This window comes from Haliotis asinina, chromosome 4 (genome assembly GCF_037392515.1).
Source record: "Haliotis asinina isolate JCU_RB_2024 chromosome 4, JCU_Hal_asi_v2, whole genome shotgun sequence".
NCBI classification, from domain to species: domain Eukaryota; kingdom Metazoa; phylum Mollusca; class Gastropoda; order Lepetellida; family Haliotidae; genus Haliotis; species Haliotis asinina.
In genome coordinates this window covers 43,977,113-43,995,709 of record NC_090283.1, presented here as the reverse complement: position 1 = coordinate 43,995,709, position 18,597 = coordinate 43,977,113, and the positions used below count along the sequence as shown (strand labels likewise).

The 18,597-nt window shown below is 40.0% G+C and overlaps 1 pseudogene; it reads right to left on the bottom strand.

Moving 5' to 3' along the window:
• LOC137280965 (uncharacterized) overlaps positions 1-18,597 on the bottom strand; it is a 49,511-nt pseudogene that overhangs the window by 19,581 nt on the left and 11,333 nt on the right.

The following is an 18,597-nucleotide window of genomic DNA, read 5'->3' as shown; positions in this document are numbered from 1 at the left end:
CATACACATATTGTGAATCGAAACCGGGCTCTCGTCGTGACGAGCGAACGCACTACCCCATCGCCCCTTACCGCCTTTTAGGAACTATACACTATGACTTTAATATCGTCCCTCAACAACATAAACAATAAAAGATATCCAGTTGCTTCTCGTAATATCCTTTTAAACTTCCGTTTTCATAAATAATGAAAAGGATCAAGTAGCGGTTCTATGTCATTGTTGAAAAATGTGAAAATATTCACGTTCAGTCCGCCCTAGTTTTAAAAAGGTTTATTATCTGTTTTTATCTACTAACGGAGACAAAACCCAGTCTCATGACGTTACTTGAAGGCCTACCTTGATGATGACTGCCAACATTCCTGCAAACATCACAGCTGCCTGGAAGACGTCAGTCCAGATGACAGCTTTCAGTCCACCCTACGAACAGTACACTAGAAACATGACGGTAGAAGCACTGGCTCCATCATGTGATTGAAAACTGATCTTAGAAAGACGCATATTAACCTTGGAAGATCTGGGTTAGAATTGATCTTCAGGAACCGATGCTTGTCGCAGGAGGCGACCAGCATGATCGGGTGTTCGGGTTTCCTGTCATTGTTGACACGTCATCGTATCCCAGTTGCGTAGATCGATGGTCATGACGTTGATCACAGGATTGTCTTGTCCAGACAGCCGCCACATAGATGGAGTGCTGCTAAGTGCGGCGTAAATCTAAACTCACACACCATAGTAGCAAAACTGTCCTTCTATGGCATTTTTTCTAAGATTTCTAAGTATTACTAAGAATTCTAAGATTTATTCTTAATCTTAATTTAATATTTTCAGTCGTCAATATATGGCTGAAATATTGTCGATGTGACGTAAAATTGTAACTCATTATCTCACACAATGACACTACCGATCACTCGTGGCGGGGTAATTCGCTGGGCTGTTGCAAAAAGGACATTTCACTAGCCACAAAGTTCACACACAGTCCCTCGGCACGTTCTAATCATCGTTAGGATGTTCCCAAGTACAGGGTGTACTCCAGACACCCAGTACACGGTTGGACAAAATGAATTTGCCGAACGCTTTATCCTCAGGGAATGATAAGTGTTTATAAAAAAGGGCTTGGCGATTATATTAAAGACGTATTGTAATTTCTCACCATGGCTGTGTAAACAATAGCGGCAGCTGCATCCAGGAAGATCGACCCTATTTGGGGAAATCCCGTCACTATAAATAGAACAAGATTGCGTTTCAAGATCATGCAAGTATCCAGTTCAGGCACTAGTGTCTGATTTTAACACGGACTAACGACGTTTGCTATTTGGGAATTGGGGAGTGCAATGGGCTCCTTTGCATATATATAATCAGTGGGATAAATGCGTTTGTTATGATTCATGCATTTCAGCAAACAAGACGTGAATGTATTACAAGCATAATCCCATCAATCTAATTTTTTTTAAATAATCCTTTTTTTCCCATTTATACTTTTGCCATTTGGTTATTATGAAAATAATTGAGTGTTGTTTTCAATGTATTTGAATATTTTTTAGAAATTTCAAACTATGTTTTTGCAACCTAATTAGTGTGAGCGTCTCCAGGTTTTATTGGGATATTGTTTAACAGTAGTGACATCTTCCTTGCAAATTCATATCGCTTACAGTTACAGAATACCGGGTACCTTGTGTCACGTCATCCTAACCCTAGCGCAAACCCTAACTCTTACCCTAATCCAATTCTCTCTTAAGATATATACTTCATTATAAATTCAGTTTAAGACAGTTCGTTGTAGATTTTATCCATTCATTTGTGCACTAAAAATCAACCTGTCACCCATCGTCATCACCACCGTCATCGTCAGACACTGCACTATTATAAGGTGAAGCGGTAACTATAGAAACATCAGCAAAATCGGAGGCATGACGACAAATGGTATGAACTGATAACTTTTTACAACAACACGACGTTTCTGGGCTACGCCATCCCCTTCATCAATGAACTAAGTGATTCTGATAATTCCTTGTAAATGTAAAGTTTATACGTTAAGTGACACAGGTCTGGGATCTTTTCAACTTTTTTTAAACCACCTGTCACTACTATGATCCCGAAGAAGCTTGAACTGGGAGCTTTTCAAGCTTAACATGCTTATAACGAGGTAGATGTAATCGTTAGTGATTAACTTTATTTCTAGACTGACGAGCAAATCCGACACAATGTCACTCGGTTGTTTTTGTTTTTTGTTTTGTTTGTTTGTTTGTTTTGTTTTATTTGGTTTGGTTTGGTTTGTTTTTGGGCATGGGGTGGGTGTTATATCTTTAGTGTCCAGTTGGAAGTATATAGTGTCCAAAACAATGAGCTGTACTGATGCTCAGTCGGCAATTTTCTTCTGCATGGGCGTATGTTTATAACATATTTGGATTTAGAACATTTACAATTAAATATATCTTTGACATAAATGGTGGCAGAATTTCAAACGTCTTATCTTTGAAAATATTTCCTATAGTTTCACAACCGTTATCACGGAACCAAATCATTTTTATAGAACAGTGCCCCACCTCAGAATGCTCCACAAACTGTTGCTAAAATGAGGTATTCAGATGTAAGGACAGTGCTGCAAATTACGTATAAAAGAGTTTATCATACAATTGATGTGTTCTCGGCAGGATAAAGTCAACGGGTATTTTCGGTATCCGTTGGGGTCATATACGAATTCCGATGCAAAATAGGCAGGTCATATGCAAGTTTTAGGGATTACTTTCACAGTGTAAATTAACATGGCTTCAGGGATCGGTGATCGTGTCCGGATCGACGGCCGTGGTTACGGTTCTGTCAGTCCTTGGATCCCAGAACATTCGTGCCTGGTTATGACAGATGGAGCAGATTATGAAGCGAAGACAGAAATCCATAGGCTTGCGGAGATACCAAAGACAGTTTCCCGACCGACTGTCAGTGTTAGCGAGAGGACGGCATAGGAATCCAGGTGCACACTGTCACGCGAACATTAATTAAAGTGTATTTGGTGTTCAAGAGGGTAATTGAAATTTTCTGAAATTCCAAAAGAGGTTTTTTGCTATTTTTCAAACGTAAACTAAGATTTGTTGACAACAATGCGCTCTTTAACATAAAAGCTTACTGGGAACTAGATGACGTCACGCATTCGAATGGGTGATCAATACAAACTTGCGTCACCGAGCTTGTGACGTCAAGTATTACTACGCACATATTTGTGACGTCATAGATATGCAGGCACATCCCACATAATTTAGTTTCACGATCTGCGGCAAATGAAATCGCATTTTTTTAAATTGTAAAGTAAGAATGACATTGTATGATAAATAGGTTCTCACGCTCGTGTGTTTGCGGAACACGAGGCTCGCCAAGGCTCGCTAAATACAATGTTTATTCCTAGTGCAGGATATTAACCATCCCCAAACACTCTCGAGTGATAACCTATATTTCTTTAGTCTGTCACAGCATTTGTTAAACATACCCGCCTCCAGTGCTATAGATGGTCCGAATAACACCACGCCCATGTAGAATATCTGTAATTAAGTAATAGTGTGAAGCCATGTGACATGCCTGTCAGCACAACACCAGGACCGTTACGATCTATCATCAATCACTACAAAGGTTATAACTAGCTTACAAGTGACGTAATGCTACCAACACTATCGGGAACCTGCTACATAATCGGCCTTTCAAAAATGGGGTATAGACCAGACAAACAGGTGGTCAGTATAATGAACAATATCAGACAGACAACTATATATAAAACTGCAAACTCCAGAGCCCTCCTAGCACCAAAATCCTGAAGTCGTAGACCTGTCATCTAGCAAAATCTTGAAGCCATCGACCTGTGAAATCCGGAACCTGTCAACTGGCAAAAAGAAGAGCCTCCCTGCGTGCAAAATCAAGATCGTCCTTACCTGCAAACTCCAAACCCATTCTACCTTCAGATTCGATACAGTGACTGCCTGTAAATTCAACAGCCTGTCTACAACAAAAAACAGAGCCCGTCAAGGGCCTCCCTACCAAAAAATTCAAGAGCGTGCCAACAAAACCCATTCAGTGGTTGTGCGGTTGGCTTACTGTAATCCCGACTGTGGTGAAGTGAGGTGCATGATGGGTTTAATACTTCAATCCAAAGTGACACAAGATAATACTATAACCACTTTGTTTAAGGCCCTTGCCCATGGTATTAAAGTAGCAACTGTCATATTCAGAGTTAATCAGGGATATAAAACCTACAATCATTAAATGCATATGCAAACAAATCAACTTTCAAAGTTACTATTAGGACCTTGAGTTTGACGAGGAAAGTTTCCAATTACACTATTCCGATACTTATTCAGGCGTACTTACGTATGACAGGGCGCCAAGGAAGGTTCCCAGTTGACGCACCGTGCGTGACTTGAAGCGCCCATCTAGGTACTGTAAGTATAGCATATCGTTGCCCTGAGCTTCGGTGTTAAAGAACAAAAATAAATTTATCATTATCCATCAGACATTCTTCTATTTAGAGGATAACTGTACAGTGTTTGGGACGTATACTGGTGGTTATATAGCCGCAAATTTAGTTATATCGGCGACGCGTAAATCTTCGGCTATTTCCATTTGTCACACCGGAAATAAAGTTAAGTTCGGTTTGAAGTTGTGTTCTTAATTTTTGTTCAAGTGTTTCGCAAATGTTTTGTATCGGAATACTATGGGTATTTACTTATTAATGACCAGTGATCTCTGATATGTCCTGACCAGATCAAGTTGCTGTCTACAATCCCGAGGCATAGTGGAGAAACTAGTAACCACTCTGTTGATGTTAAATTGTTCTTTTCCTTGATTCCTGCATTTATACACGATTAAAAGTTGTTTTCAAGCTTAATCAAGGATTGTGATTTTGTTGTGCTTTTGCTTTATAAATCAAGCATTAACTCCATTATAAGTATGTCTTATATGAAAAAATATTCTTCCAGCATATTGCAATACGTATGGCAATGTATGCTTTCGAATCGCAATAATCGTCATAACAAATGGCTCCCTTATTAGTACTGCATTGCTTTATAATAATAACTCGTAATTTATATTTGACTGTGTTGATTATTCCATCACATGGAACATGTTTCATCATTGCATTTTTAAAAGAATTAGATTTGATAACTACCCATATTCCACATGCATATTCGAAATAAGTCTTGTGAGCATCGGCTAGAGAAGATAGCATAGTTGTTTTTACAATATTTTCAATATGTTCAGACCATTTACTATACTTTTGAAATGTTAATGTCAAATGTTTTCAATTATTAAATGTTTTGATACTAACCCTCTTAAAGTAGAGATTAAAAGCCTGGCTCGTGGAAATGATTTTTCCTTTACTCCTCACTGAAGACCAAGTAACGCTAAGATGAACTTACCTCGTAAGCGCTGGTGATTTTCAGGGGATGAATCAATGGTATCATCAACACTCTGCATAGCAGAAATGCCGCCATAAATCCGAACAGAGCTATGAAAAGCTGCGCCCCATACACATATACTTCAGCTGGATGGCCCAACATCATGATGGACGACTCAAACGACACCATCAGCGACACGGCGACGGGGAGAAACTTCATAGCACGGCCGCCGACCAGAAACTCGGATGTTGTCCTCTGACGTCCACCAGACAGAGCAAAGTAGAGCCCTATCCCCAATGAGATGAGAATGGTGGCACCGAAGACCACGTAGTCGGCGATGTGGAAGCTGTGACTGCTGACCATTGTAATTCACTTTCTGTCGCTGTCGTACCAAATGAAACAAATAAACCAAATGTACAGATGCTTAAGGTACGTTCCGATTGTTTGTCAATTCTTTTAAGAGCAAGGAATCATTCGGATGCCAAAACAATTCTCAGAACGAATGTTGAAATCATTTTGGAAGTATGGCAAGATCTTGAGACATCTATGAAAGTGTTGGGTTGTTTTGAAAAGTCTTTGAAAATCTAGAAAGGTCTTCGGTAAGAAGTTAGTGTTCAGACAACAATGAGGACGTAGTGTTTTGAAAACACTCTTGTCAAGTGTTTAAGATGTCGTTCCTCGATGCTGCGTTATCGAAGATGTTATTCTCACTCTCACGCCAGGTTTGGAGGAGCATCCGGACGCAGTCTGCTGGGAATAAAACACAAATGTGTAGGCATCAGTTTGCACGGTATACTCGCCATTCAAAGACAAGGGAGAATACAAATGAATAAGAATCCACGTGCGGGTTACTGGGCGCCCAGAGACAGGGGTCGGGGATTCGAAGTCATGATGACCAAATCCTTGTTTCGTTAAGGGACGCAACTCTGTACCGCATATTGTACGACCTTCGACAACTGACCTAACTTACCACACGTTGTGGTAAGAATAATGTGGCTATAAAGGTCATTAAAATGTTATCCAGCGTTTGCAGCCAAATAGACCCTACAGAATTCTGCTTCTGCACTGTAAATTCTAAGTGATATACACATGCATCCGTTTTCCCATACCAACCGTAATCCTGCACCAAACTAATCCATAAATCTGTCAACACATGTGTGATAATGCTTAAGACAAGGACTAGATATTCAATAAAGTGGCACTAAGGTGTGATGATTCAACACACATCACAAAGCATTGTGTCGCCAATCAACACAACAGATCTGATCAATTGTGAATTCAATCCAAACACTTCGAAACTAGCACGGAAATGCTTTCAGTTCGAGCGATTTCGATAGAAGTCGTTGAAGCACAACCTGTTCCATTATAGGCGCTCTTACAAAGTAACGCCAGCCAAGTCTGGACCAAGCTTAGAAAGGAACTCCAACCATGCACGTTCCCCTCCTAATATCTAAAATACCCAATGCTAGTCCTGTGCTTATTTATTTTGCAAATGTCCTAAAAATGCACGGGGTTGAATTATGTCAAAACAAATGTAGCCAAAAACAAACCCTCTGAAACAATACCGATGTAATCGTCTATAAAGAGTTTGATTAATGCTATCTTGTTGAATGGTTTAATATGTACATGTAGTAACTATTTATGATGTAATAAAAGTTAAGAAGTAATGACAAGCCCAACTGAATATTTTGTATTCAAATAAAAAGAGTCTATACTATACCATCTGACAGAAGGCAAAATAATACATTCATATTACCGGAACAAGGGACAAAAAAGAAATGCATGTGTTGAAATAACACAAATATCTGAAAGGTACAAACAACCCAGATAGCATTCAGACGTTGGCCTGACGTTGCCCAAAGTTTACGTACGTTAGGCCAATGTCTGCCAATGTTAGCCCAACTCTGAATGCCAAGTGACTGCGAAGTGACGTCCGATTAAAATTAAATATCTGTTCGTTTTTATGACAGCAAATATCATATTTTATTATCTGTATTTTATAAATATATAAAATGTCAATAATCATACATATTTTTTAAAAAAACCATCAAAAGTATTGCTTAGTACGATAGACATAGCAGGGATGTACTATCTGTCTCCGAATGGGTGTTGCTAACATATGCTGCTGCTGTATGCTTTTGTCACCTAACTGAACTCTTCTGTTTCGTCGTTGTTGGTTGACGGGACTGTTTGCCCTACGAATCTAAGGACATGCGGTTACGACAGTCTCCCATATTTCAGATGACATCTAAGGTTGGATGGTGAATACAGAGCATACGTCATGAGGCATCACCGTGACTGAGCATGTCTTGTAAATGTTACGCTTAGAATTCCCTTTCTTTCAGTTGAACATGAGTTATACTGTTTTGTGAATGAAGATTATTTCCTACAGGAGATGACATATAGCCTGTCTCACAAACCCAGAACCACATTTTTTCTTCCGCCATTTCTTTCTACAAACCGTTCATTATCTTACACTCATTAACCCATGCTTGTCCTAGCAGGCGACTGACGGGGATCAGCTGGTTGCCACGTCATTGTATCTCAGTTGTGTAGACCGATGCTCGTGCTGTCGATCATTGGTTTGTCTAGTCTAGATTTGATTATTTACAGATCTCCGCCATATAGCTGGGCTATTGCTGAATGCGGCGTAAAACGAATACCTAGTACCTAGCGCGGCGTTACTCACTCGCTAATTTAGTACCTAAGACGGTGTACCTTTGTATATTTATCTATATATATCTGCCACAGAGTCATTTAATGTTCATAGCCTAGAAGATCCGCGAAAATATTGGTTTAAGATGCGATAAACGAGATAGGGTAGTCAAACTCGATTAGCTTGCTTGTGCAATTCATCACGTGCAATTCATCACTGCGTGGATCGATGCTCATAATATCGGTCATTAGATTGTCTGGTGTGAACACAGACAGACTGCCGCCATAGAGCTAGAATATTGCCAAGTGTGGTGATAAAACAGGACTCCTCTTAACGCTGCGGAATTATAGAATGTTGACAATCAAGGTGTGCGAAGAACGCAACGAACATGCACCGCAGGATTGATGCAGACACACAGAATTGATACACACAGGATGTCCCCAATCTGCATATAAATACATATAATTGAGTTATACACATTCAATACACCCGACCCTGCACCATCCAATGCAGTATGCAAGTAGACATGCTCACAAATGAAGTAATTCTGAAACATAAACGTTCAGAATGGATAAACAAAAATCTCACCGTACCTTCATGCAGCCACATTGACCAAATGTGACGTCAACGTTGCTGCCTTCCCTATAAGGATAGTGCAACGGCTTTACTTGAGTGAATAAATTATTGGCCTGGTTAAATAAAGAATAATTATTACTGAACCACAGAGCGATGTGTGACTGCAATGCCTGTTCTACCGTCTGTATCTTGCAGCTTTGGTAAACTTATCTCGTCAGAATTGCATAACTGAATATGACCTTGTCATACTTGATAAAGGAGTCGGGCTTATACTGGTCTATGCTTGGTACGTGTGATTTCAGATGTTTAAGTGAAGACATGGTCGTGGAGACCGATAAAGGGATTAGCATCTGAAATAGGTTTAGGTTCTATAGACCCATCACAACGTGAGATAATGCTGTGCCTGAAGTCTGGTCACGGAACAGGTTTGACCCTCAGACCCAAGGTTAAGGCATTGCAACTTGCTGTGCTAATTACTAACCACCTGGTTCCGAATATATTAGAAGCATTGGTGACTATCATATAGTGAGAGTCACAAAGTGCTCGCAAAAGCAGTGTGCGTGTCAAATGCCGATAGTACCGTCACAGACATGTCTACAGGAGGTGAAAGTGGATGATGGCGCCGTTCACGTTTACCACACACAGCTGTTAATATACCACAAGGTGTTTTAAATATGTTTGGATAGTTGTGATGATATTTGCAAAGTTTTGTATATACTGGTATACATAAATAATACGTAATTAAAAAGAATATAGATAAGAATACTTTAAAATTATGACAACAAATACTCCAGCTGAAAACCACGAAAGTAAATGAAATTTACACATAAACATTACTGTCATCATTGTGATCTCATTCATTCATATCACAAAGCCCTATTCCATCATTAATAGCTGTAGGGAACATGTGCTTAGAATACATTACGCCTTACTGATGTGAAAACAAATATTTAATATGTAACCACACACATCTGTAACCACACACATCACTATAGCTAGTTACTGTGGCATTACGTCTCACAACCACAGTAGGGGTATTAAATGGTTCTGGAAACCTCAACGTCACAAAACAAACAATCTGTCACATCTGCGCACATACATTCCACGAATCACTGAAATTCTGTCTTGATTTGAAGTGTTCATGGAAACGGTAAGCATATGTTCTGCATTCACCCGAAGCATCCGCCGCTCTCATATAGTAGGTGTATCTTTTTAATGACTTTCGTTCAAGTTTACCATCCACAACTGTTAATGTGCCACAACATGTTTCAAATATCGTTGCATAGATGTGATGTTATTTGCATATTTTTACATATAATATACGTATATACGCCGGCTCTACCTCAGTTAATGAGCATTATCTTACCTCACACACGAATGCCGCTCTCCGATTGGCTAAGCGCTCTTCTATTATTTTCAATGTACCCCGCTTACAGGAGATGTATTGTTTTCAATGTACACTGCTGGGAATTCCGAACTCTTCTGGTGCTTCATGGTAGTACTTCTTTGTCTCGAATACCATTGAATCACGCATGAAGCACGGAAATTACCGATGTTTTGCGATTGAAAATCGATGGGAGGGAGATAACTCTAAATCTGTTTACATCGTGTCGTCTGCAAAATGTCGATTCGCCTCGCGTTCGACAGAAGTGCTTCAAACAGTTCAAAATTAAAATTCAGGTGATTGGTAAGATAAATAAGTTGTTCACAGGTCGCGACGGGTCCATTATCTCATGTACCCTCGAGGTGTGTTTATGAACTGAATGAGCGACCAGTGAACAACTTATAATGTAAGCACGGTGCAAGCAGAGACACATAGTTAATGTAAAAATCAAGAGAATTACTCATTCAGTTTAGAAACACTCGACTAAAGGAATAATTGTCGGACTTGCCACATAAGAGAATTGCCGTGTAAGACAAAATTGATGAGAATCTTAAAATTCTGTAAATAAAACATAATTTATGCAGTGGTTGCCATTGGTCAGGATCAGGACACACTCTCCAGAACACGTGGTGTCTTCACTTCTTAAAAGTGATGCATGAACTCCAATAGACTCAGCATTCAACATATGATTCATGTGAATGCAGAATTGATTGGTCGCTGTATTCTACCATTATACTAGCTATAGTTATGCACCATATATATATGAGTGTGTGTGTGAGTGTGTGTGTGTGTGTGTGTGAGAGTGTGTGAGAGTGTGAGACTGTGTGTGTGAGAGTGTGTGTGTGTGAGTGTGAGAGAGAGTGTGTGTGTGTGTGAGTGTGTGTGTGTGAGAGAGAGTATGTGTGTCAGTGAGTGTGTGAGTGTGTGTGTACATATATGAATACGTAGAAATATCATTTAAAGGAAACAATGATGAAACCAGCGGTATGTTTATTATCACGCCTTATCATAGAACACCAGTATGCGTCTGTGACCCAAAACAGGCCCAAAATACAATATTACAATCGATTTATAATGTACATTGCATGCATTAATTTTTCAGTTTTTAAGTTTACTACCTTACACGACGTGCGTTGAACACTTTGTACAGGATCATAGCTGTAGCTTGGATTGTTTTAAATTTACATCCCTGGATTTATGCAAAGTTCGATTTTCAAAGAAATATTGCTTGATATATGTTTTCCGTAGAAGACGATACTTAGGACAACTAGGGACAACACAGAAGAACCTTGTATTCATCATCGATGAGTGACCGAGTTTAGTTTTACGCCGCACCCAGCTATATGGTGGCGGCCTGTAAATAATGGACCAGACAATCCATTGATCATCAACATGAGCATCGATCTGTGAAATTGGGAACCGATGACATGTGTCTACCAAGTCTGCGAGCCTGACCACCCGTTATTCGCCTCTTACGACAAGCATAGTCGCCTTTTATGGCAAGCATGGGTTGCTGAAGGCCGATTCTATCCCGGGACCTTCACGGGTCGCCTTTTATGGCAAGCATGGGTTGCTGAAGGCCTATTCTACACCAGAGCCTTCACGGGTCCATCTTCGATGAACTTTGCATTATTTGTTGTGCACATTTCACATGATCTTTGACTCACTTTGACTGATTTTAATGACGACCAGATTCTGTTGATAAGTTGAAGTTGTTGCAACGGAATTTATCTGTATATTTGATAAGACAACGTTGGATGTCTCATGTAGGTACTTTTCAACATCAAGGAATTCAACATGAAATAACTTCTGACTTGTCATGTAGGGATGAATGGCAATCCTGAATTCGATTATCTTTCAGTCGTTGCTGAAATTCCAGGAAGAACAGATCAACGTTTTCACGGACGACCGAGAGACGAGCTCGTTGACGTGGGGGGACATCCGTATAATTGAATCCTCACGTTTGATTGGATGAAGCTAACGGAGACCTTTGACCTTGTAAATCCGTGTGTAAACGTGTATTTGTCATTACAGAAGTAGATGAAACAGCGATTGGGGGTAATTTCAACAACTGCTACACCTTCTTCTCATCCATGTTTTATGCTTAAACGCTGTACACTAGTTTTGTCGTCATTTATTGAATGAATGCTCATCCCTGCAGCAAAGGATGCCATATGACTCCACCCCGCTAGGCCGCTACCCGCTAGTCCGTGACGGGTAAATGACGTAATTCAGTACCGCTAGCCCGCTAAGCTGCTGTGCTGTTCTAATAATTTACTCCCTCTGTTACCGCTACAACTGATTAATGCAGACAACACCTCGGATAAGGAAAACTAAATTAAAAGGAACAAAAAAAACACAAAAAAACTAGTCTGTATTATATCACCATTTATTTCACATTTTCACATGACCACTTAACTCCTTTTACATAAGCTTTTATTGACGTTTCAATCTCATCTTCGGTACACACTGTCCATCATGTGTCCAATAGCACCCAAGTACGAAGCCAGGCTACGCTCACATAGCATGTACTCAAGTCCTAATCTTGTATCCTTCAACGAAATCCTTCAACGTGGTTGTTGGTACGTGGTCCATCATATTTGAAGTAGTTCCACATGATAAGGGGGTAACTACCATCCATCCAGGTGCGACGAAAATATTCGACGAACTCTTCAATACGTTGGGCATTGGGAGTATCACTCTTAATAAACATGAACGCATCCTTTACTTGTGTCACCGGCATTGCTGAGACTGATCTTACCTAAGAAAACACACTCTACTTACCGTCTATCAAAGCATTGCAGAGTAATGAGATTAGAGTAGGGAGGGAGTAATGAGACTGGAACAGCCACATAGCGGACTACCGGCACACATAATCAATCGCGGTCTAGCGGGAGCGGACTCACAGCGACAATGGGTACTCTGTATCAAATGATCTTAATAAAGGAAACCATTTCCAGTCTTTATCAAAAACATCGTGCCATGAACATGTCTTTTAAATCTTTGTATTTTAAAGTTTTATATGATAAGTAGTGTGTTAGTACTTAGAGTACCAAACCAAACGTGATCTAACCAAATTTGAAGATTCATTCTAAATATTTTTGCTACCTCACATTCACAATACATATGACAGACGTTTTCGTTAGCTTCGTTACAGAGAGTATATATAAATTGTTAACCAGTTTCATTTTTCAAAGTGTGTTTGCTCTAAACAATTCCATGCAAAATAATGAAAGAAAAAAATCTGTAAATTTAACACCTTCCATCACAGGACATTCAAAATCGGTATCCTTGGTAGATCACTATCAGATAACAATTCATCATGAAATATTCTAGAACCTGCAGTCATCTTCACTGGTGTTTTTACTCCTGTTTGTATAATATGATTTCCATGCCATCAAGACATCCCTCCAAAAATATTCCGTAAATTTATATCAAATTTAGTATATCTATCAATGCAAACATTGTATGCATTGCTTACCTATAAGAGGTTAGTAAACGACCTTCCTTTTTTCTTAAACGAGATGATGATTTTATACTAAATCTTTAACGAGTATAATAAAACGGAAGCGAGTTTAGTATTCTGTTTATTACTCGCCAACGTAAATTTTCTCCATGTTGCTAGTTATCTGTTTATGTTATCTAGTCTAGTTATCTAGTCTAGTTATCTAGTATTTTTTGTGTCGATAAACCACAAATCTTTCAAGTCAGAAATTAATCAAATTATGTAATTCCTGCAACGTTAAAAGCATTTCCTTGCAATTCTAACCTCTGTAATATTCAAGTCTTGCTTCCTGTTTTAGAGCCAATCGAGATTGCCTTATTTTCATTTCAATAGCAGCATATAAACTATCGTTTGAGCTACATAAAATAATTCTGCATTATCGGCATTTTCTCCTAACTTATATTCTTGATTATCAATTGCCTTATTTTATGCAACTATTTTGTCATATCATAGGGATTTCAGTACAAAACGTAATACGTATGGTGATGGTGGATCACCTTGCCTACAGTCCCGCTCGTTAGGGAAGAAATCAGACATGTCATTTCTGAACAATTCTGTTAATTCTTTTTGTGATACTCTAGTTATTTTACAGTCCATCGACAAACTGAGTGGGATAGGTACTTGTATTTATTGTTTATGTATGCTACCTGTCAAAAGTTTTGACTCTCTTGTGTAAGCACAGGCACTTACTTCAGTCAATTGTTCTAAAGTAGAGTCTGCAAAAGATCCCATACTTTTTAAAGGTACTGTTTTAACATGAACCATTTTTGGTAGAATAATATTATATGCGTAAAGTTGAAAAGAACGAATTCTTAACGAAAATGTACACTGTGCACATGCACGATATTTGCACATGCTTTTCAGCAGTCCGATATGGTATTCACTTATTTTTTAAAAAATCACCAACGAGACAATGCAACAGTCATCACTGATATGAAGCACAACATGACACCGATGATGTAACTTTGCCTTTTTTCCTTTCGTGGATTTAATGTCGACCTCGGTGGTTTTGCAGCAGTATCGATCTATAAAAATACAATAAGATGACATGCATCAACTCATGATCATTATAACCATGTTTCTCCTTTCACTGTCATGTGGATCGACTGAAAAGCAGGTCCTTGTCTGAACTGGTTAATGAGGCTGATGTGTCGGTTTGAACTGTCAAGATACAGTGGACTAGTGTTTGGCTTCCTTGATGTGAGCGGGGTCATGTCCGTTCTTGATGGTAGTAGCGAGGAGTGGCAGTTCTGTCTCGACTTTTGGTCCGGGTTCAGGTCCAATGACGATTTCATTAATATTTCGCTGCGTTACAGGCTTCTGGAACATAAATGGGGTAAGTTATTCTGGAAGCTCAAACGGCACCGTTACACTTTTGTGTATCCTAATTCCTTAGGCGTTGCGCATTGACATTTCCTACACAGTCGTGTGCACATCATATTCATCTCAACCGTTTGTGTAAGTTTTATGTTCGGCGGCCTTCGCCCAGTATGGACCTAGGCCCATATTCTGGAACTGTTCGTATCCCTAAGAGTTCTTAACTGTAATCTTAGTCAATGTGTTAAGAACGGGCTTAAGAAGTTCGTTGGCTATGAACTTTCCCAGAATAGCTGGCCAGTACGCCTGATGCACAACACTACGCTTCATAACCTGTTATGCAGGTGATACGCAGTTATGCAGTGCATCGTGCCCGCATCAGGAAGACTATGCTATGTGTTCGTTGGGCAAAAAGCGTCATACTATGCCGATAATATTCCATAATACACAGATCTCCTGGCACGAGTTCTGAGCGTATATTGGGTGTATGCCTGCAACACAGCTACAAAACATGCTGAACGACATAACAGCGAATACCGAGCATTGCCCGAGTTAGCGTTCGTAGTGCGACCGGGTGGCGCATTGTATCTATTCATGACGAACACACAGACGGCGTACTTGCCTCTAGACTCACGGGTGAACAAAAGATGAGGGTGGCAAAAGATTATGTTATCACTATGCAACCTGTACAGGTAATGAAAACACCAGGAAGCATTTCAAGAAATTGGGAATACGCTTGGCATACGTTAGAAGTGCTCAGGCATCCAGTCAGCATAAATTGTGTGCGTCCGGAACATGTGCATTGTATGTACAGCTATTTGCAGCAATAAAAATAGTGTTACGCAAATCATACCTCATACGCAATTGATCCATACGTTATTCCTACGTTAGATGTGCGAAACATTTCGCAATATGGCTGTCTGCAGCTGCGTTTATTTTTATAAGATATACAAGGTATATGATGGCGTTTAGTAAATAATTGAGCCTGGATGAGACAATTCGGTGACCAAAAACACGTACGTTACTGTAGATGAAACGAACACTTTAGTTTGGACCTGAAGACACGGGTCAGAGTTGGTTTTCAAAGCGATCGGACGGTCAAACTCTCTGGCGTGGTTTACACATGTCATCGTATTCCATTTGCGTAGATCGATGCTCATGATATCAATCACTAGATCGTAGGGTCCAGACTCTATTACTTACATAAACGCCACATAGTTGAAGTGCAGTTTGAAACAACTTAAGACGTTGTGAATTTGTGGGCACATACCTCATCATTGTTGGTCTTTTTCCCGTGGGTGAAAATATTTCTAACAACGTCAGACAGATATATGACATAGCGAGGATCAAGGTTCCCATCTCTGTTAAAACCTGTCAAATAAAATGAAGACCTTTGTTCAGTTATCGATAGGTCCCATGATCATAATAATTTGAAATATTGGGCATGATATCTAAAGATACGTCGAGGGTTTTTCAACGCATATCGCTCTGTGTTATATTGATGGCACACAGAACATTGAAGTTTGTTTTGAATGAACGATTAACGATCAAGAGCTCTCTGCAACATATTCAGGACAGTGTGAACAGGAATGACATTGTTCTTACGATCATGGCCAGTTGATGAATAAGTTGTTAGGATGTCAATCGAATCAGGTTGTTGTGGAAGCCGCGGGGGTGACTCAGTGACCTTGTCTGCTGGTGACTGGGTGACCTACTCTCAGGGCTTGGGTTCATATCCCAAATGGGAGTCAACCAGAAATAGTTTTGGAACCTGTATTTTGCTGAGAAAGTGCAATTCCCCCTAAAATACATGTCAAAAAATCTTCTGACCCAGTGGATGAATGAAAGCAGGGGAAGTAACTTAGTTATTTTTGCGGACGTGTGGCTCAACAACTATCAAGACTTAACTCCCCTGTTACTTCACTCCATTGAACCGGAAGCTGGCAGGGGTAATGGATGGGGCTCAATCCAAAAATACTTCTAAAACATGTACTTTGCTGAGAAAGTGAAATCCCAAATATAACATATCCTGAGTGACTTCCATCTTGTAATGAAAGAGATTGTCTGTCACCAACAAAAGCCCTGACATCCCCTAAATTCATATGATTGGTCCTTAATGTACTCCCTACCTGTTGCCCAGCTGACAAAGAAAGCCACGATCAGGACGATAGCAATACCAACAGCGGCCAGCCACAGATACGACAGAGTGTATATGACATTAATCCCCGTACTGGAATGAATAAGATGGAAGACGTTTGGTATTGTGAAGTGAACCGAAAAGGATATTCGAATTCAACGAAACAATAAAGAAATAAAGATTAGCTATCTTGTCAACATGACAGAAAAATAGTTGTAGATGATTCTCTGTACAGTCTCTCTCTCTGTCTCTCTCGCCCCCTCTCTCTCTGTCTCTCTTTGTCTCTCTCTCTCTTTCTCTCTTTCTCTCTCTCCCTATCAGTCTTTCTTTGTCTCTCTCTCTCTGTCTCCCTCTCTCTCTCCCCCCTCTCTCTCTCCCTCTCTCTCTCTGGATTACTGCTGCAAGGTATATTACACCAAGCTTATATTATACGGATTGAAGCCCTTTCCCCACCCCATGTGCCGACTGAAATGTCCTAAATACGTTAATTGTTTAGCCCTTACACTGGTTCTGCTACATTTGCAATTGTCGTGACGTCATACAGTTCTGCTGTTGACGTCATGAGTCCTGTTGTGTTCCTAACCAGTGACGTCATATTATCCAGAGAACATTGGTCGGTTGGAGCTGGAGCCAGCCAGGGCGTCGGTCTTGTGGCTCCAGAGAAAGTGGCTCCAGCACACAGCCACATCATCAGAACAGAACTTACAACGGTTCCAGCTATAGCTCCCTGTGTAAACCCAATGTATTTATGATGATCTGACTAAACATGAAAAGTGAACGTTCTTTAAAATATGTGTGAAATCGACATCAACGGGTGTGTGTGTGTTTGTGTGTGTGTTTGTGTGTGTGTTTGTGTGTGTGTGTGTGTGTGTGTGTGTGTGTGTGTTTGTGTGTGGGGGCATGTACTTATGAGCATGTAGCAAAATATGAGGTGAGTGTTCAGACTGAGTTGGCTGATGGTTTCCTTCTTAGCCCAGTTTCGCGGGTTAATGCTCATTATGTCAGTCACTGGATTGTCTGGTCCAGACTGATTTATTTAGAAACCGCCGCCATATAGCTGTGCGGGGTATAAAATAACCACGAAACCAAACTAAAAACTGGAGCAGTGCTGACTAATCTGTATTCAAACTTACGGCCAGTTGGGATTCGAACTCACCATTCGGAGTTTGCTGGTGCACCCAAGTTAGGTAATTCTTCATGATGAATATAGCAATGAAGCAATGGAGACGGACACCTTTGCCTTGTAGTGACCTAGCTGTTATCGTTTTGAATGAGATGTTAATATGTGAGGTTCTTTGGAAGTGATGCATTTCGCCGTTTGCTTTACACTTGTTTTTCCCTTTATTTTACAGGGTCATTGGACGCATGACTGAAACTTTAGATTGTTCAGCATTACTTACTTTAGCGTTAGCCCATGGACAGAGAGATGCGATGATAAAAAGGCCACACAGGGGACCGTTAAACGCGGATAACACCGATGTGGCAATCTGTAAAAAGAAAGATCGTATGAACATTTCGAAAAGAAAAGTTACCCGTCACGACTGAATGAATTCTCTCGACCACAAAACGTAAATGTACACGACCAGTGATTACGTCACGTCTTAACGTGATAGATAAGCGTGCTCAGTCTGTGAAAATACAATGCCTTTT